At 43.2% G+C, this 22,176-nt stretch overlaps 1 protein-coding gene and 1 pseudogene across 1 annotated transcript in view; one reads left to right on the top strand and one right to left on the bottom strand.

Moving 5' to 3' along the window:
- The window catches only part of kcnd3 (potassium voltage-gated channel, Shal-related subfamily, member 3), a 258,318-nt gene that overhangs the window by 78,691 nt on the left and 157,451 nt on the right, over positions 1-22,176 (bottom strand). The window lies entirely within an intron of this gene.
- LOC121546080 lies at positions 20,931-22,051 on the top strand (annotated as a pseudogene).

Genomic DNA, 22,176 nt, shown 5'->3' with positions numbered 1-22,176 from the left:
CACTTAACCAGCATGGCTACCACAGCATTCTGCAGCAATACGCCATCCCATCTGGTTTGGGTTTAGTGGGACTATCATTTGTTTTTCAACAGGACAATGACCCAACACACCTCCAGGCTGGGTAATGGCTATTTTACCAAGAAGGAGAGTGATGGAGTGCTGCATCAGATGGCCTGGCCTCCACAATCCCCCGACCTCAAACAAATTGAGATGGTGTGGGATGAGTTGGACCACAGAGTGAAGGATAAACAGCCAACAAGTCCTCAGCATATGTGGGAACTCCTTCAAGACTGTTGGAAAATCATTCCAGGTGAAGCTGGTTGCCATCACAATCTCCATTATTCATTGCTTTACCCTGGTTATTTCTAAATAAATATTTTTTGTCATATAAAATATATACTGTCTCCAAGAATGAATTGCCTTGTCATCTTATTTGCCTTCAGAATTACAAGTTAACAGTAGTTATAATTGTAACTATTTTATAGTTTCTTGCTGACTCAGAGCTAGTGGTGCCCTGTTAATAATGTCATAGTAATAAGTGTACACACTCCAAAATAAATGAATCGAAGGCAGACGTTGGGAGGTTGAAGTCGCCCAGTACGATGAGCGGGACAACTTCGGCAATGCATTTCCTAATGAAGCTGGTGACGGAGGTGGTTAGCTTGTCGATGCTATCATACCCCCAAGACATGCTAACCTCTCATAATTACAATAACAGGGAAGGTTAGCATTTTTGGGGGGGGTATGATATTTGTGCATCTGTAACTTTCTCACGCATCATTATTCACAATTCATTCAGGACTATTCATAATCATTAATGTAGAATTCACTCCAAAATGACACAATACGTTATCTACCATTAATTTCTATTGGGCACAAAATAATCTGAAACATAACCAAAACAAACAACAAATGCATCAAACAAGTTTGTAGAGTCACAACCTTGATGTAATCATTGCGTGCTAGGAATAGCGTGCTAGGAATATGGGACCAAATACTACACTTTACACATATACAGTGAGGGAAAAAAGTATTTGATCCCCTGCTGATATTGTACGTTTGCCCACTGACAAAGAAATGATCAGTCTATATTTTTTAATGGTAGGTTTATTTGAACAGTGAGAGACAGAATAACAACAAAAAAATCCAGAAAAACGCATGCCAAAAATGTTAGAAATTGATTTGCATTTTAATGAGGGAAATAAGTATTTGACCAATCAGAAAGATTTCTGGCTCCCAGGTGTCTTTTATACAGGTAACGAGCTGAGATTAGGAGCACACTCTTAAAGGGAGTGCTCCTAATCTCAGTTTGTTACCTGTATAAAAGACACCTGTCCACAGAAGCAATCAATCAATCAGATTCAAAACTCTCCACCATGGCCAAGACCAAAGAGCTCTCCATGGATGTCAGGGACAAGATTATAGACCTACACAAGGCTGGAATGGGCTACAAGACCATCGCCAAGCAGCTTGGTGAGAAGGTGACAACAGTTGGTGCGATTTTTCCGCACATGGAGTTGCAATGATCATGAGAACGGTGAGGAATCAGCCCAGAACTACACGGGAGGATCTTGTCAATGATCTCAAGGCTGCTGGGACCATAGTGTGGGGGTCTATTTTCTTATAACTAGATGTGATGCCTAGCTTAGAAAGAATACATTAATGATTAAACATAATAGGTTTGTGCTGTACTGATATAGATTGTTTAACATAACAAGCTGTGATTAATGTGAGGAACCGTTAGGGGGTAGGCTGAGACAGACTTGTGACTCACATACACACACACTGCCTCTTTGTTAAACCGCTCAAGGACATGTGTTCTGCTACAAAGATGTCTGAGGTTGCTGACTCGAGACAAGTTGTAAAGATAACAACTAATGCCTGGCAACAGTGAAGCACCAAGGGGCTGGGACCAGCCTGTGCGCCAGCGATAGGCTGGGTAAGTTTAAACCACGCCCAGCCTCTACTCTGATAGACCAGCAGGGAGCGGGAACTATCTCTGTCAGAGTATTTAAAGAAGAACTTATAACAATGGCTCAGTTCTCTGACTGCCCTGCGTGGTTTTTCAGTGGGCCCGTATATACGAACATCATATTTACCAATTCAAGTGTTTGCATTAATTAAAATACTAGTCTATTTTAGAAAACGTGTATTGACCTCTTTTTGTTCCTATACCAGATTTGAATTGACGCAACTTAACAATTGGTGACCGCCGACGTGATCTGGTAGAGGGACTTCGCTGGGTATTGTCTGGCCGATTGGACATCGCTGTCGTTGGACGGTGTGTTTCACAAAGAGTCCGGACAACTAAAAACAGGTAAGCAGACACCTATTGTTATATAACTAAAGTTCTGCACATTGGCTTTATCCAAATTAATTTTGTGAAACACCTGTTTGATGTAAGTGAGCTAAATTATGAATTATTATACGAATTATTATGAGTAGATAAGCACCATATTGTGACATGCAAACCTGTGGTGAATGTGATGTTAAACCATGGTACCATAGAGTATTGTTCTACCGGCAAGGTCCGTAACTACGAGGGTACGGCTAGGTTCGAAGATACAGGGAATAATTGACTTAGTAATTGCTATCGGCAAGGTCCGTAACTACGAGGGTACGGCTAGGTTCGAAGAATTACACCGGGAAGGTCCGTAACTACGAGGGTACGGCTAGGTTCGGGAATTTTTTTATAAATACTAGGGACTGGCAAGGTCCGTAACTACGAGGGTACGGCTAGGTTCAGCTGAGTATTTTTTAGATAGGGAGGAGGATAGTAGGCGAGGTTGAATTTGACAATGTAAAGGTAAAGATAATGAATAGTCAATATAACTAAATTGAAATGTATTGAACTGATATAATTAAACTGTAACGTTGGTGTTTGAAATAACATAATACTGGTTTTAAAGAAGAAATTAAGTTGAAATTTGATATTATTCAAGTTAACGTTGGATGTTCAACACAACATGATATTGGAGTTCCCAAATATAAATGTTTTATGTTTGACGCCACATCAATTTAACGTTTGAGGTTTAAAACAACATGAAATTGGTTTGATGAGATTAAGTTCCCTAATATATAAATATTTTATATTTAACGCCACACAATATTGATCTGGGAAATTGAAATGAAATAACTGGATTTATAAGTTGAATCAAATGTTTAATATTTGACACGGCAAAGGATACCAACGTAGAATAATTAGGTTGAAAATAACTTGGGTAACATTGAAATATGAATACATATTGAGTATAATTAAGTGGGGAACCACTTAATTCAAACAAATCGATCGAGGGATTAAAAAAAAACAAAAAAAACATGACTACCAATGGAGAAGCGGAGAGAACTTTGAAGGTTTTAAGATCTGCCCTTGAAGTTAATGGAGGAAAAGACGGAAAGGAATGGAGCAGGCGAGGAGAGAAACTCTATAAGGAATGGATAGAAGATGGTTGTATATTATCCCCCGACGGAGTGCCTGTAGAAGGCGAACCGGGAAGAATACTGGAGACGTTGACACGGAAAGCCCAGAAGACAGAAGGGGAGTGGAAGAAAGAGGGAGAACCCAGAAGAGGCAAAATCAAGGAAGCAATGGAAAAAGCAAGGCTGAAGGAAAGAATGGGACTAGCAGTGTTGGGAAAACTTAAGAAAATATGGGAAGAAAAACAGAACAACGAGGAGAAGCAGGACAAGAAAGAATAATCCAGATTGCCTACGGCTCCGCCCCCGCCCAGATTATACCAAGAACTGCCTACGTCACCACCCCCATACGAGGTACCAAAGCTAATGGCTCCAACACTGGATATTGTGGGGAAAGTCGAATATCATAAGCGACCAGAAGAGGAAGAAGGAGAAAAATGAGTGAGGGTTTGCGATCTGGGCGATCGGAGACAGGAGGTAGGGGCACTGCTAGAAGCAGCTAGAGCTATACGAGACGGGGTTGAGAACATGTCCAGATTACAGGAAGAAGAAAGACGTATGAGCCTGACGGGTGACGGCGACAGGGGAAGCCTGATGCTTGATGGGGGTTTGACCCAATCAGTACTTAAAAATCAGGAACGAGAGGACAGAGAGAAAGAGAAGAAAGAAAAAAGGAAGTTAAAAGAATGGAAGAGGAAGTGAGAAGAGGCGCAAAGCAGCTGAAAGAAATGGAGAAAACCATGCGAGATCTGAGTGAGGAAAGGAAACAAGGAGGTAGAGCAGCCTCTCCTCCCAGAGGACATTTCATAGACATGGGAGAAGAGCATAAAGAACCAGTGTGAGAGAGAGTAAGAGGGGGCAAGTACCCACTGATAGCCTTACCTAATCTATTGGCGGGGAATGAAAGAGGCCCCAGCAACCTTAGATGTATAACGTATGAACTTGCTCACCCGAACGTAGACGTACATCATGGGTGAGAAAGTAGAGAATATTTACATTTGCATTTTTGGTCATTTAGCAGACGCTCTTGTCCAGAGCGACTTGCAGGAGCAATTGGGGTTGGGTGCCTTGCTCGGGGGCACATCGGCAGATTTTTCGCCTGGTCGGCTTGGGGATTGGAACCGGCGACCTCTCGGTTGCTGGCACGGTGCTCTTGGATACTGGGCTACCTGCCGCCCCATATGAGTTTAAGGTTGTGCCGTTGTTTGATCATGTGATGGGGTTTGATGGGTGATCGGACCATGACTGGTGTGGTTATGGAAGTAATGTATAAATAGTGGAGAGCCAATAGGGGGTTCCATTGAACTATTATGTTTTGTTGGGCATTTCGGTGGCATGGGGTGGGGTCTGTGTGTATGAGTGAATTTGGCGGCTGGTATGGGTGGTGACCGGATACTACTGAGTATTTGGTTTGTTGATGTTGAATGGAAGATTTGTAGCGTGGTTGGGGTTAAATAGAAAGACTCACTTATTCAATAGGGAATGGGTGAAGGGAGAGAGAGTTTTTGTGTTGCTGAATGAGGTGAGAGCTAGTGTGGTTTTCATTTGGTGATGTCACTTGCTCTATGAACTGGAAGTATATACTTTGAAAGGATCGCGGAATGTGTAGAGTGACTGGCGATGTATGTAGAGGGTCCCGGGTTCGAACCCAGGTAGGGACAGTGGGTAAAGCTTTCGCATTGGGGCTATAGACCTAGATTACTACGTGGATTGAGAAATGTGAAAGGTTGAATTAGATAGCTTAAGTAGAAGTATTCTAGAAAGGTCTATGAAAATATGTTACAAGGTCCCCGCGCCTCCCCCGTTGTGTAGGAAGGAGCAAGGGGAGGGGTGAGAGATAGCTCAAATGATAGGAATATCATTAAATGTATGCTTATCAACGATAGCAAGTATTTGTTTTATTAATTAGGACCTAATCAGAGAGAACAGTTAAAGAAATTGAATAGCGAACTGAAATGGCGATAGAGCTGTGAAAATTGAGTTGAGGACAAAGGATAATAATTTATGGCTCTGGTTAGCGGGAGAAAAAAAATAGAGACAGTCCAGCGAGTTAGATTGAGCTGTAAGATTTCAAGTAGAGGTCTAAATACTTGACTGGAAGGCAGTGCTTTGATAAATTCTAATTGTTATTACTTTATTCGATAGGTTGCTTAACACCAGTGGTGTATGCAAATAGTTGGTGAATTCTAGAACTATAATTTATTTTCGTTACGGGGACCAGGGGATGCAAGTAGCTTTAGCTATTATGCTGAGGGAATAGCACCAACCTATAGTGGGTTCTAGATTTGTTAAATAAACAAACTTATATTTTAAACTAAAGTAATGCAATAGGCTACAATTATAACATTATCAAAAAAAGGCACAATTTAATGTGAAATAGTTATTACAATTATTATTAATAGTTATTACAGTTATTATCATTGATCCAGTAATGATAGAAGGATAGTAGAGGAAAGGCAAGGGATTAAATCTCATTTAGGGAAAGAGGCAGAGTATGAAGATGTATTAGGGAGAAAATATAATTAACTGAGGGATATAAAATGTTTAGCTGAAAAAGACAACAGGAATAATTTACCTTACACCCTAATATAGACATTAGACCACACCAGAAGTAGAGATGGCAGGATCACCAGTAGCAATCATGAAGAGAAGGTTCCCAGAAAATAGTGAAGATATTGGTAATATCTCTAACAAATGAGAAAAAGGACCAGAACGATAGTAACTAAATGGCCAAAGGAGGGAACATTTGATGTAACCGTGATTGTATTGGCTAAAAAATGAAATATGACATTTACAGGAGGGACTGGAACAATAGAAGGGGAGACAGATTTTCCTAGGGGTTGATCAAATAATTGATAATGGATCATTTGTGATGAGATCACATGTAGCAGATTTAGGGTAATCAATTAAATAATCATTGTATACTCGAGGAATTTTGAGTGGTTTTATGGATTAGTTATGAGGAATTAGATTGATACAAACAATTATTGATGGGTTAGGACTGGGGATATCTGTATCATGTTTTGTGTGTACTACCATCTTTAGATTACTGATGGTAATTGAAGGTTAACTAAATGTATAACCAGGAGAAAGAGATTAGTTTATCTCATTGGAATGTTGCCCAGGGCTAGGGGGAGCAGTAGTGAAGTTAGGCAGTATTTAGGTCATAAAAGTGAGCTACCAAATTAAGTGGGGCCTGGCTATTTTTGGTTGTTGTTTTTCAAATTGGGTTTTTCAAATAAAAAACAACACACCTAGTATGATGGTTATAAAGGGTTGTTATGTTAAAATTAGGGGGTAAAAATAAGGGATGGCAATTGGATGATAAATTACCAATATTACCTAAGTGATTGTTTAGGTAGGTGGTAATATTGACACATGGGCAAAACATGTGTCAAAAGGGGGATGGTAGGAGATGGTAGGATTAAATAATAAATATATACGAAGGACGAAATACAAAAAAAAAAAAAAAAAAAGATACAGTCTAGAAAGAGAATGCAGTCAGAAATAGAAATTGAGAGCTGAACACGTGTGAAGATAGTTTATTAACCACACCCGTATGTCAGAGGTTTTGTGCCCCACAGGTGAACTGAAGGAGAAGGTGACCCACTCTATCTAACCAGGTGACTGGTGAGCATCCAGTCCCTAAAGAAGAAAAACTGGAAGCAGGCCTGTTGGGAAGGGCCCTATCAGGTTATATTGGTCACTGCCTTTGCCATTAGAATAGCAGAAAGAGCAACCTGGGTCCACGTTACCCACTGCAAAAAGGTAAGAACACATGCAATCACCACTGAACACATGCAGAGTTAGAGAGAAGAACTGGACCAATAGGGTCTGGGGATCACCTCTGTTAACGAAGATCTCCTACTCCGACCTATCATCACTGTAGTGTGTTCTCAGGGTGTGAGTATGGGGTAGTACCAAGCAGAAAGACTGAGGACAGGAGAGGGTTGGCGGTTTTTGGGAATATGGATAACTTGAGTTGCATCATAGTCTCGGTAATGGTCTTGATATGTCAAGATCCACCACCAATTACGCTATGCCCTTACCATTGTTAAGAAGTAAAAGAGAAGAGAAGCGACCCGACATACTGACCGTCAAGGACGAGTGGCCTACAAAATGGGAGTCAGAGAAGGGCAGACTGTCAGATTCAAAATAAGGGTTAGGGACGTAGCCAATGGGTGGGGTACATGTCAATAAGCAATTTGGGATTATAAAATCCCATTATATTCGTGTTCGGCCCCCACGGCGGATTGTTCCTAGACTCAGGTGTTTAAACACACTTAGGGATGGGGATATGAGACCGAGGGGGACTGAACATCCAGATGGGGGGTAAAGAGAAACAAAGACATCACCAATTATCAATTGGAGATAGTAGTAATGTGACGGACTTAAGTTCGGAAGCACAGGAGAGAATTTTGAACCTTATAGCCCCTGTAACCGATGTGTGGTGGGCGTGTGCCAGTAAAGGCAGTGTAAGGCAGAGAATTCCAAAAGGGTGGCTAAATACGTGCGCCCTGGTTCTACTGGTTCAGCTAGTTAGAATTAGTCACCAGGAACCAAGGATTAAACAGATGTAGGAGGAGTTTTAACAAGAAGGTGAATAGCCCTATTTAGATGGATGCGATTGGGATACCAAGGGGGGTATCGGATGGATACCGAGCTATGAAACAATTAGGGGAACGGTTTACTACCACGTTCTTTTGGTGGGTGACAAGCGGAATTGTGGATTGGATTAATTATATCTATTACGACCAACAACGATGTATTGGCTGGACTAGGGATGCAACAGAAGGGATCTTTGAACAATTATCCGCCATCTTACTCTTATGACTTAGTAAAAAGAGGTTGGCTCTAGATCAGGCAGAAAGGGGTGGTGTCTATAGAATGGTAAGCCATTGTGGTACGTTTATCCCTAACAATACCAGTCCTGACGGGAGTATCTCTAAAGCCCTAGTTGGTATAGATAAACTATCAGCTGAAATGAAGAGCATGGCTGGAATGGAGGAAAACGGACTATTCTCCTGGTTGGGGAGTGGTTTGGTAAGTATGCTGCACTGGGGGTTACTGGATTTCTGACCCTAGTAGTTGTGTTTCTAATATTAATGTGCTGTGCTGCCTGTGTAATTCCTTGTCTGAGAAAGTCTGTTACAGATGTCGTGCATACGGCTGGTATGATGCCCCTCCTAGCGGCTCAAGAAGGGGATGCAGACACTGAGTCTAGCTTTCGGAAGAAACTGGGGTTGACAAAGGATGACCCTTGGTTTGCTATTGGTGAGGTGGTGGAGTGACACCCTAGTGGGTGTCTAAAGGGGGAATCAAAATTCCCTGTTTGTGTTTTTATGTTTTATAAATCCATTTTAACTATTGTGAATGTTTGTCTTTCCTTATGTGAAGGTTTGAAGTTCCTGGGTGGCTGGTAGCCAACCTAGTACAAGTTATGTGTAGATGGAAGGACTGATGGTTTTTATTTTTTATTATCATTATTGCCTATTAATAAAAGTGTGATTATTTTTGTTTGTATTGTATTTTAATGAGTGACACCCTAGTGGGTGTCAAAAGGGGGAATCCTAAATTTCCCTGAAATTTCTTATTTTGGGTACACACCCAGCGGGTGTGAAAAGGGGGATTGTGGGGATCTATTTTCTTATAACTAGATGTGATGCCTAGCTTAGAAAGAATACATTAATGATTAAACATAATAGGTTTGTGCTGTACTGATATAGATTGTTTAACATAACAAGCTGTGATTAATGTGAGGAACCGTTGGGGGGTAGGCTGAGACAGACTTGTGACTCACATACACACACACTGCCTCTTTGCTATACCAGATTTGAATTGACGCAACTTAACAATAGTCACCAAGAAAACAATTGGTAACACACTATGCTGTGAAGGACTGAAATCCTGCAGTGCCCGCAAGGTCCCCCTGCTCAAGAAAGCACATATACAGGGCCGTCTGAAGTTTGCCAATGAACATCTGAATGATTCAGAGGAGAACTGGGTGAAAGTGTTGTGGTCAGATGAGACCAAAATCGAGCGCTTTGGCATCAACTCAACCCGCCGTGTTTGGAGGAGGACAAATGCTGCCTACGACCCCAAGAACACCATCCCCACCGTCAAACATGGAGGTGGAAACATTATTCTTTGGGGGTGTTTTTCTGCTAAGGGGACAGGACAACTTCACCGCATCAAAGGGACGATGGACGAGGCCATGTACCATCAAATCTTGGGTGAGAACCTCCTTCCCTCAGCCAGGGCATTGAAAATGGGTCGTGGATGGGTATTCCAGCATGACAATGACCCAAAACACACGGCCAAGGCAACAAAGGAGTGGCTCAAGAAAAAGCACATTAAGGTCCTGGAGTGGCCTAGCCAGTCTCCAGACCTTAATCCCATAGAAAATCTGTGGAGGGAGCTGAAGGTTCGAGTTGCCAAACGTCAGCCTCGAAACCTTAATGACTTAGAGAAGATCTGCAAAGAGGAGTGGAACAAAATCCCTCCTGAGATGTGTGCAAACCTGGTGGCCAACTACAAGAAACGTCTGACCTCTGTGATTTCCAACAAGGGTTTTGCCACCAAGTACTAAGTAATGTTATGCAGAGGGGTCAAATACTTATTTTCCTCATTAAAATTATAGACTGATCATTTCTTTGTCAATGGGCAAACGTACAAAATCAGCAGGGGATCAAATACTTTTTTCCCTCACTGTAAGTAAATTTGTCCCAATACTTTTGGTTCCCTAAAATGGGGGGACTATGTACAAAAAGTGCTGTAATTTCTAAACGGTTTACCCGATATGGATGAAAATACCCTCAAATTAAAGCTGACAGTCTGCACTGTAACCTCATAGGCATTGTATCATTTCGAATCCAAAGTGCTGGAGTACAGAGCCAAAACAACAACAAATGTGTAAATACTTTTGGAGCTCACTGTATTCCAGTCAGCGCTAGGAAAACAGTCCTGTAGCATAGCCTACAGGTGGACCATTTCTCTACGGAGTGCATTATGGGCAGGATTATAGAGTCCTGATCTGATTTGCCGAAGGGGGGACGAGGGAGGGCCTTGTATGCTTGCTTGTGGGTAGAGTAACAGTGGTTTAGGAATTTATCGCCCCTAGTAGTGAAGGAGACGTGTTGATGGAAGTTGGGCATCACGTGTCTTAATGACTCAGAATTTAAATCAATGGCAAGAAGGAATGCAGTCTCCGGATGCATGGTTTCCTGCTTGTATATAGCCTTGTACAGGGAAGGAGAAAAGTGCCAGCTTGTTGTTTTTTTTGTCCTGGGGTGGAATATATACAGCAGTCACAATAACAGCTGAAAACTCTCTCGGAAGGTAGAAGGGTTGGCATTTGACCAACAGGTATTCCATGACGGGTGAACATTGGGTCGAGACTTTCACTCCGCTTGAGTCAGTACACCATTTGCTGTTGATGAAGAGGCATGCCCCTCCCCCTCTCAATTTCCCTGAATCCAATGTCCTGTCCACTCGGTGAATGTAAAATCCATCGAGTTGGATAGACATGGAGGGCATCTTGTCCGAAAGCCATTTTTCCGAAAAGCAGATAATATTGCAGTTACGAGAGTCATGTTAATAGCAAATCCACTATCGGAGGTCATCCATCTTATTATCTATTGCCCAATAGAATGAAGGGAAGAGGTGAGAGGTTTTCCCTTCGCCTTAATCTCGCAGGACTCCCCCTCTACTGCCTCTTTTTTTGCCCGGCATTTCCTCTTGAGGAGGCCGAAAATTGGGTCAGAATTACACAAAGAGCCCAGGGCAGATGAGTCAAAGTTGAAGTTGGAATTGAGGTTAGTATCAAATTAAATCAAATGAAATTGTATTTGTCACATGCGCCGAATACAACAGGTGTAGACCTTACAATGAAATGCTTACTTACAAGCACTTAACCAACAATGCAGTTTTAAGAAAAAATAAGTGTTAAGAAAGTATTTACTAAATAAACTGAAGTAAACAATGCAAATAGTCCGTGTAGCTATTTGGTTAGCTGTTCAGGAATCTTATGGCTTGGGGGTAGAAGCTGTTTAGAAGCCTTAGACTTGGCACTCCGGTACCGCTTGCCGTGCGGTAGCAGAGAGAACAGTCTGTGACTAGGGTGGCTACAGTCTTTGGCAATTTTTAGGGCCTTCCTCTGAAACCGCCTAGTATAGAGGTCCTGGATGGCAGGAAGCTTGGCCCCAGTGATGTACTGGGCCGTACGCACTACTCTCTATAGTGCCTTGCGGTAGGAGGCCGAGCAGTTGCCATTCCAGGCGGTGATGCAACCAGTCAGGATGCTCTCGATGGTGCAGCTGTAGAACTTTTTGTGGATCTGAGGACCCATGCCAAATCTTTTAAGTCTCCTGATGGGGAATAGGCGTTGTCGTGCCCTCTTCACGACTGTCTTGGTGTGTTTGGACTATGACAGTTAGTTGGTTGACACCAAGGAAATTGAAGCCTTCAACCTGCTCCACTACAGCGCCGTAGATGAGAATGGGGGCGTGCTCGGCACTCCTTTTCCTGTAGTCTACGATCATCTGCTTTGTCTTGATCACGTTGAGGGAGAGGTTGTTATCCTGGCACCACACGGCCAGGTCTCTGACCTCCTCCCTATATGCTGTCTCATCGTTGTCGGTGAGCAGGCCTACCACTGTTGTGTTATCAGCAAACTTAATGATGGTGTTGGAGTTGTGCTTGGCCATGCAGTCATGGGTGAACAGGGAGTACAGGAGGGGACTGAGCACGCACCCCTGAGGGCCCCCGTGTTGAGGATCAGCGTGGCAGATGTGTTGTTACCACCTGGGGGCGGCCCGTCAGGAAGTCCAGGATCCAGTTGCAGAGGGAGGTGTTTAGTCCCAGGGTCCTTAGCTTAGCGATGAGCTTTGAGGGCACTATCGGGGCGGCAGGTAGCTTAGTGGTTAAGGGCGTTGTGCCAGTAACCAAAAGGTCGCTGGTTCTAATCCCCGAGCTGACTAGGTGAAAAATCTGCTGATGTGCCCTTGAGCAAGGCACTTAACCCTAATTGTTCCTGTAAGTCGCTCTGGATAAGAGCGTCTGCTAAATGACTCAAATGTAATGTAAATGTGTTCCTTTTGTCCAGGTGGGAAAGGGCAGTGTGGAGTGCAATAGAGATTGCGTCATCTGTGGATCTGTTGGGGCGGTATGCAAATTGGAGTGGGTCTAGGGTTTCTGGGATAATGGTGTTGATGTGAGCCATGACCAGCCTTTCAAAGCACTTCATGGCTACAGACGTGAATGCTACGGGTCGGTAGTCATTTAGGCAGGTTACCTTGGTGTTCTTGGGCACAGGGACTATGGTGGTCTGCTTGAAACATGTTAACATTACAGACTCGGTCAGGGACAGGTTGAAAATGTCAGTGAAGACACTTGCCAGTTGGTCAGCGCATGCTCGGAGTACATGTCCTGGTAATCCATCTGGCCCTGCGGCCTTGTGAATGTTGACCTGTTTGAAGGTCTTACTCACATCGTAACTGCCGACCTGATGTTCAAAAGTTCTTGTCGATCATAAGAAATGATAGCGGATACATTTAGTGCAAAAAAAGTATAGATAAACGCCAAAAGAATCACAAAATAGCAAAGTTGGGTCGAAGCTGGCAAGACGGCATTCATACAGTACCACACCATCTTCCAGCTGAGTAATCAGGACCACTGGTTTCTGCACTAGCTCAGGCTTGGATAGATAGACTGGAGACACTAATAGCACTACTGAATAACTATTGAATAACTTATCCAGAGTGGTGTGGCATTAATCAGAGCATGACTCCCATCACTAGTCTGACTCACTCCTGGAGAATACATGGAATTCCACTCTACTGCCCACCGCTCCACAGTGGATCAACCATGATGATCAATTAGCTGACCATTTCATGAATCAAGCACTCGACATGCAATTGAAGAGGTAAGAAAGAAGAGCAAAGCCTTTAGTTCTACAATACTTCATCTTGTTACTCTGTCTGTCCTAAGTATTTCCGTGAGGGTCACATTAACAGACGTAGCTGATATTAGCAGGGAGATGGTAGAGGTTAACCCTCACCACTGATAGTTGGTCAGAAATACTTTCATCCCTCTAATGGTTAAGGTTGGGGTTAGTTGTAGTGGTGGTCTGACCCTAGATCGGAGGTAAATTGTGCCTCAGGCCTTAAACAACAGCACCAGGTTACATTGGTAGTGGTGGGCTACTGTAGCAATTAGCGGTAGCAGGATACTTTTATGGATACAAAAGTGGTATTCATACAGAGGCAATGAATTCTCATCTCTCCTTGAATCTTTCTGAAGGACATGTCATCTGTGACCTACAGTACTGGGTGTCAGACAGACAGACACACCTGATCACAGCCACTATCTATCTTACACTGCCGGACGTATCGACAGCAACGACAAACATGGATCTCCTCATCAGTGTACAGTCTAACAACACCATTGATCCTACTGATCTATGACAACGTGTGATGGAGACAGTCAATGTAGCTTGCCATGGGAGGACGCCAGAGACAGGGCTGCATATCTGCCTCAGACCACTCAATGGGACTGTCCAACAGGACAGGACATGCAGGACAAATCAGGACAGGACAGGACGTTAGTTTAGGAATTATATGGGATACAAATACCATGACACCTGTCATCTGAGCTACTATAATTTGGCCATGTTGTGGCAGTTAGGATTTAACACAGAGGCAAATCACCCACAATGCATTTCAATTCCACTGCTCCTTAAAACATGTCTTTATCCATGTCCTGTAAGACAAGATGACTCACCAACCCACCTCGCTCTTATAGACAAACATACATCTAGTACAAACACAGTGAGTGGGCTGATACTGTATGCTTGACTCACTCCATAGGCCAATGTCTGGCAGGTTTTCAACATTACCATTTAACCACACACTGATCTAAACTGGAGACAGACTCCGAGGCTAAACAATTAATTATTCCTACTGACCAATCAAGCCCTGAGTGGAAATATACACGAGCACACAGTGGCTGCCGGGGACAGGTAACACACACCTCAGTGTTCCAGCAGACTGGGTAGACTGTAAGGGGGGATGACACAACACTCCAGGGGTGTAATCTGTTACATGGGAAAACACAAAACACCTGGAAAGCAACTACACCACTCCTAATCACAGCCAACTCTACCCAGACATGAATGTATTAGCCCCAAGCCAGGCAGAAACAGATCGAGCTCCCACTCCCTCTCCCACTCCCTCTCTCTCTCTCTCTCTCTCTCTCTCTCTCTCTCTCTCTCTCTCTCTTTAAGTAAAGTAGGCCGCAGGAGAATGTAGGTCATCACCACGGTGAGTCTCTGGAGATGAGTCTGTTGTTGTCCCTGGGCCCTATTTCAGGGCCTGACGCGGCTGTGTGTGTGTATGTCTGTGTATTTGGGTTGGGTGTGTATGTGTGTGTGTCTGTGACGCAGCAGCTAGAGTGCTCTGGGCAGTCCGGGGAACTACAAGCGCTGGAGGGGCGTAGATGGCAGGTGAGCTCCAGGGAGGCTACCTGTGGAAGAGACGCGGCCCAGTGACAGGCCTGTTTCCTGGGTTAGAGTGGCTATGTGGCTCCCCTGGGGATGGACCAAATGTCAGCCAGTCTGTGAAGACATGCTGGGAGCTAGGGCTTATTGAGAATGAGTGGATGTGTGTGTGTGTGTGTGTGTGTGTGTGTGGAAGTGTGTGTGCACGTGTTGGCAAGTCTCTATGGTTCTGCTGGTTGTCATGTGCTACAGATGTAGGATCTTAATTTGATCACTCTTTTCTTGCTGAGAATTTGAAATGCAAACTTGTAATGTATTTCAGTTTTAAAAAGGCTTCTAAAGTTTGTAATTTCCATTTAGAAATTTCAGACTTGATTTGCCCTAACAAAAAATGTATCAACCCCTACAGAAATGTCCATTAATTATAATCCACATAATAATTCATATTTCCTGTTGCTGCAGGATTATTTTCATGCAGTAGCAAACTGGCACAAATTAAGATCCTACATCTGTATGAGTCACAACAGGAAAACAGCAGGAGATATGGAAGGAGGGAAGGAGGGGGAGAGAGAAGATAGTTACTGTATAAATAGAGAGATCGAGATATAGAAAGATAGAACCCTGTGAACCTGAGGAAATATTTTAATCCTTAAGAGTCTATTGACGCACCTGTGCATCAATCTAAGTAACATAATACAAAAATCCCCATCAAAATCTTTCAGTTTAAACTAGAGATATCAGTTCTCAATCCACTGCATCCGCCTACGTCGGCCTTTCACATCTGCGGTGGAAGGTGGCCGAGCTACAGCGGTGTTTGTCACACCATGAAACATCCAGAAAAATCGGTCTTCTCATTAAAACGTCTGTAGCGTCCGAACGGTTTGGCCTACATTCTAATATGACCACTCTATGGAAAGATGCAACTGCTCTGTTAACTAGAGGTGACATGTTACACCTGGACTCACTGTAAGCCTATCCAGCCTATCCCCAACCCAGACATGCGCAACCGGGGACAACCATATCCCACAGTGACATGGGTTGCCTTTAAATTAGAATGGAATGTATCCTCCCGCGCGGCTAATTGATCTTTGGTCCCATTCTCGGTGCGCTTGGTAGGTATTTACATGGTGTCCTGTTGCCAGATTCACATGGTTTTGGGTGGTTTCGGGTTTCCAGATTGGGTTATAATGAGAGCATTAACCGGTCATGGATCCTGATTGGTAACAAGCAGTGGGTTTGTGTTACAGCTGAGCTTTGTAGCTACAGCTACGGACAAAGCAAAACACACACAACACAAGCCAGGGGAGTAGACTTAACTACTGTAAGGCAACCAGGGCAGGAGAACATCCACACAACATCAGCAACCCTTGAGGAGAGCTAAATCAAAGAACAGAAACAACAGACATTCTAAATAAAACAGCAGAAACAGCAGACATTCTAAATAAAACAACAGAATGAATTTCCCTTCACCAATTTGGACTATTTTGTGTATGTCCATTACATGAAATCCAAATAAAAATCAATTTAAATTACAGGTTGTAATGCAACAAAATAGGAAAAATGCCAAGGGGGATGAATACTTTTGCAAGACACTGTAAATAAAATAATAGAAACAGAATTCTAAATAAAAGAACAGAAACAACAGACATTCTAAATAAAACAACAGAAACAGCAGACATTCTAAATAAAATAACAGAAACAGAATTCTAAATAAAACAACAGAAACAACAGACATTCTAAATAAAAGAACAGAAACAGCAGACATTCTAAATAAAAGAACAGAAACAGCAGACATTCTAAATAAAACAACAGAAACAGCAGACATTCTAAATAAAATAACAGAAACAGAATTCTAAATAAAACAACAGAAACAACAGACATTCTAAATAAAACAACAGAAACAGCAGACATTCTAAATAAAACAACAGAAACAGCAGACATTCTAAATAAAAGAACAGAAACAGCAGACATTCTAAATAAAATAACAAAAACAGAATTCTAAATAAAACAACAGAAACAACAGACATTCTAAATAAAACAACAGAAACAGCAGACATTCTAAATAAAACAACAGAAACAGCAGACATTCTAAATAAAATAACAGAAACAGAATTCTAAATAAAACAACAGAAACAACAGACATTCTAAATAAAAGAACAGAAACAACAGACATTCTAAATAAAACAACAGAAACAGCAGACATTCTAAATAAAACAACAGAAACAACAGACGTTCTAAATAAAACAACAGAAACAGCAGACATTCTAAATAAAACAACAGAAACAGCAGACATTCTAAATAAAACAACAGAAACAGCAGACATTCTAAATAAAACAACAGAAACAGCAGACATTCTAAATAAAACAACAGAAACAGCAGACATTTAAAATAAATGAACAGAAACAGAATTCTAAATAAGTGCTTACAAGACTTTTGGTCTGCTCCAAAATGTCAACAACAAAAATAACCACGTTATTACACAGGTTCCGTGTGTGTAAATGAATTGTAGAGCTTATAAGTATTGCATACACATACAGAGAACTTGGCAACCAACAGTATGACTGGAAAGCAGAGTCTGTCTAGATTTACTGTCTTTCTCTGGGTTGTGGAGAATAGAGAAGTAGTTGTATGCTGCCTGTCAAAACAACAAGAAACAGACCAGACTCTCCTCAGGATACTGAACACAGATGAGATGAGCTGTATCACGCGTACGCACGCACGCAAGCACACACACACACACACACACACACACACACACACACACACACACACACACACACTGAGCTGTATGGCAAGCCAGGTCACCCGTGATACAAGTCAGTATTCAACGTCCATCCATGTCTAAGGACGTCGGGAGATGACGTGGAAACTGGCCACTAGGTGCAACAGTGAGCGCTGTTACCTTCAAGTAGGTTTCGGTTTTGATAGGGAGTTGTGAACAGGGATGGCGGGTGGGTGTAAGCATCTGCCTCTGATTCCAAAGGGTTCAAATCTAGTGATAGAAATTTGTTTTTGATATTTTATATTTAAGCCTATCCCAAACCTTAACCCTTACCTTAACCATTCAGAGTCAATGCCTAACCTTAAACACTTCGAAATTTGACGTTTGCAACAATTTTGAAATTTGCCGTTTGAGAAACATGGATGACGTGAGACTGTGAGAGCTTGTTGTGTATGGCCCTGAGGTGTTCAGCTATTGATCTAGTCTGTTTGTGTCTAGCCAGCAACACACATCTACTGCCCACTCTGAGAGAGAAATACAGAGAGAGAGAGAGAGAGAGAGAGAGAGAGAGAGAGAGAGAGAGAGAGAGAGAGAGAGAGAGAGAGAGAGAGAGAGAGAGAGAGAGAGAGAGAGAGAGAGAGAGAGAGAGAGAGAGAGAGAGAGAGAGAGAGAGAGAGAGAGAGTGAGAACGATTAACTCCTCAAAACATTATAAAACATTTAACTCAAGAGAAGTCAAGTTTACTGTTATTTTGCCCTCAGTCAAATCAGGCTGCTGTGTAAACCAAAACACACACACTCCTAATGTCATATCAGCAAGAGCAGGGGAAATATATTATAATGGGAAAGAGGATCGTCCTGGCAACCCATTTGTTCAGCAGAACAACCCTATTTTCATGCCTTTCCTGTTTTCATGTGCCTTTATTGCTGTGTGTACTCAGTATACAGTGAGGCGCACACACGCACCCACTCACACACGCACCCACTCACACACACACACACGCACCCACTCACACACGCACCCACTCACACACACACACACGCACCCACTCACACACGCACCCACTCACACACACACACACACACACCACTCACGCACGCACGCACGCACGCACGCACGCACGCACACACACACACACACACTGAGTGAGTGTAATGAGTATACGGTGGCAGCTATAAAGAAGGATAAAGGATAGGGGAGACTGGGCAACACACAAATCACTCAGATCCCACATCGTAAACACCACTCATCTCCTCTATCAGAACACACACCTCTAATGCTAGTGATAGTCATCAATAACGCCAGGCATTGATAATGCTGCAGGTAGTCATCCCTCACATAGATTAATCAGGCTGGAAAGGCACCTGCTATAGCTTCTGCAGGACACACGACTCAGTAATGCACTGGTAATTCTCAAAGCCTCAAATTAAATGTGGGATCGTGAATGCTGAATGCTGAGAAATATAAATGACTCGAAACATGTATTACCAGCTGAAACACTATTCATCCATAATGTTTGTGCCTCTTAGTAGTTCAGGATGAAGGTTTTACGTGGTCCACCAGAACGTTAAAACGGTTTGGGAACAAGCATCACTATTTTTCAGGTGGATTCTTCCTTTATGTGTCCTCCTCTGACTGCCCTGAACTGGCAGCATGAACATTTAAAGGGATTGTGTTAACCTCTGTGTCTCTCGCTCTGTGCTGATGAGCTACTCCCTGACCCTCCCTTTAAGAGCAGGACTGTATTAAACTCTTCCCCCCCTGGCTGGGATCCCTGCCTGGATCTTCTCCAGCAGACTAACACATACACACAGTTACACACACACACACACACACACACACACACACACACACACACACACACACACACACACACACACACAGTTACACACTGTTACACACACAGTTACACACACACACACACACACACACAGACACACACACACACTCACACATAGAAAACAGACACACTCACACAGACACAGAATTGACTGACGCACATGTACACACACAGGTCAATGGCTCTCTTTGTATCCCATTATCGACACAAACACCACTAGTAATGCTACAATGTACTGTATGTGTGTGTGTGTGTGTGTGTGTGTGTGTGTGTGTGTGTGTGTGTGTGTGTGTGTGTGTGTGTGTGTGTGTGTGTGTGTGTGTGTGTGCGTGTGCGTATGTGCGCGCGCATGTGTGTGTCCTACCCAACAGCAGTGAGGCTACACTATAATACCTTTCTGTAATTTCAACAGTAAAACACTGTAGAATGCACAGTAAAATACCTTTATTTTTTATTGCTAGCCAACGTTGAAAACTACACGTTTTCTTTGCTAACCTAGCTAGCTAGCTGGCTAACGTTAGCTAGCTAGTTAGCTAGCTCAAGTTGACACAAGCCATTTCGGTCTGCTAAAAATTGCTTGTAAATATTTTGCTGTGCGACCTAGAAAAACATCACTCAGATAATAATTTACAGGTACTACATAGAAATGGCTTGTTTCTAGCAGTTCAAAAGATTTTAGCCACATATTACCAGCGCAAAGTTTCTTCCCGGAATGACGAGCCGCATTTTACACATACCGGTAAACCACGTCGTGGGGCGTACTCGCGAGCCAATAAAGCCGATTGTAATGACCAGAGCACCAGTGTTGTATCAAGCTGCCTGCCGACCTAAGGTGCAGTGGGCAGCACTAGCCTATCACAGTGTCTCCGGCAGTAGCTAGTAATGTGGCCAATTTGTTTTTCAATATATTTTAAGTAGGATGGCAACCTAAACAATAAATAACTAATATTGGTAGCCATCTACTGTATATGTCACTGTGATATAGTCTACTAGTCAATGGGGAGAGCATGAACGGCAACAACACCGGGACACAGTGTCCTCCTCAACCCTGTGTGATGCGGTTCACTCGGCTCTCGGCTGCGCCACATGTCATCGTTTTGCACAACATCGTTCCATATAATGTTACAGTATTAGTAAACCTGTTCACTTTACCGGTAGTATGCAAACATTTGGTGGCACAGAAAGAAAGTGTTGGAAAGAGTCTGGTAAAATAATCTGCGGTATTGTGTAGGCTATAGCAATGTTTTATTAGTTAGCAAGGGTTTGAAGTAGGTGTATCTAGCTTAGGCTGTCCCCAACCCAAAAAAATATTGGTCAGGCCAAGAGTTGTCTGTTCTTTCGACCAATCGATTGGTCGACATTTTTAAACGTGTATTTCTCCATATATTGACACATCCTATGTGTTTTAATCAAATCAACTATATTAGCGTTAGTCGTCTCGTCTGATTCAAAGGTGCTAGGTTGGGTGGAAGCGCCCGAGATATTTGATTATTAACCTTCAAGGTTTCCCCATGAAAATACGAAATCCTTCGTGTTTGATAGTGACGACCATGGGGACACTTTTTCTGCTTATGGTGGTATTAAATGGTACAATAAATTCACAGCAATCGGAAACATCTGGCCTAAAACAAGATTACAGACTTCTAGGACAACCACTGTACAAATTGGATATCAACTGGCCCAAATATCCCGAGCTTTTCAGCGGCGAGGTATTTGGAGTGGCTGTCAACCAGTATGCCGGTATGGTATATGTTGCACAGAGAGGTGAGACAGTGCCAAAGGTGCTGGTGTTCACCACAGACGGAGAGTTCCTACAGGCCTGGAACACGAGCACCCTGGAGATGCCCCATGGGATCTTTTTGGCCGACGCCTCCACCAACCCCACCGTGTGGGTCACGGACGTAGGAAACGGCCCTCATGGTCACTCCATTAAGCAGTACTCTCCCTCGGGCAAGCTGCTCCAGGTGCTGGGCTCAATGGGGGAAGCCGGCTCTGGGGTCAACCCTCTCCAGTTTGACCAGCCCGCTGAGGTCTTTGTCCACAGCTCTGGGGAGATCTACATAGTGGACAGGGACGGAGGGATGAACAACCGCCTCACCAAACTGTCCAAAGACCGAAGAGGTGCAATGGATGCACAGAGAGAAGGGCCAGGGCCTTGCACAGTTCAACATCCCCCATAGTGTGGCTGTAGATAACTATCAAAGGGTGTGAGTTGCTGACAGAGGAAACAAGCGAATCCAGGTGTTTAATTCTGTGACTGGAGACTGGCTTGGAACATGGGGAAGCTGTTTCAATGAATGAGGACGCACCCTACTCTGTCAGGTTGACACCAGACCAGACGTATTTTGTGGTTGTGCAGCTGAACACCAATCAGATCTCCCTGCTGGAGGCTCCACCTGTGGGTGTGATTGGTCAGTGCCAGGTGGTCAGTGTCATCCAATTGGCTGAAGACGTCAAGCCCCACCTAGTGGACCTGGACCTGAAGACGGGGGCTCTGTATGTGGCCGAGATTGGTGCCCAGCAGGCTCAGAAGTTTACCCCATTCAGCCTGGGTACTGGCTTCCTGTAGGATGGTTGATGCACTCTATTATAGGTCGTGTTCCAGGCGGACTACGTTGCAGACACATGCCAGATCTCAGAACACCTGGATTGGTGTTTAACATATCAGTTAACCAAATCATATGATATAGCAATCTGATGCCT

Source organism: Coregonus clupeaformis, chromosome 30 (genome assembly GCF_020615455.1).
Source record: "Coregonus clupeaformis isolate EN_2021a chromosome 30, ASM2061545v1, whole genome shotgun sequence".
NCBI classification, from domain to species: domain Eukaryota; kingdom Metazoa; phylum Chordata; class Actinopteri; order Salmoniformes; family Salmonidae; genus Coregonus; species Coregonus clupeaformis.
Note: the sequence above shows the minus strand (reverse complement) of the source record. Positions and strands in the feature narration are given on the sequence as shown.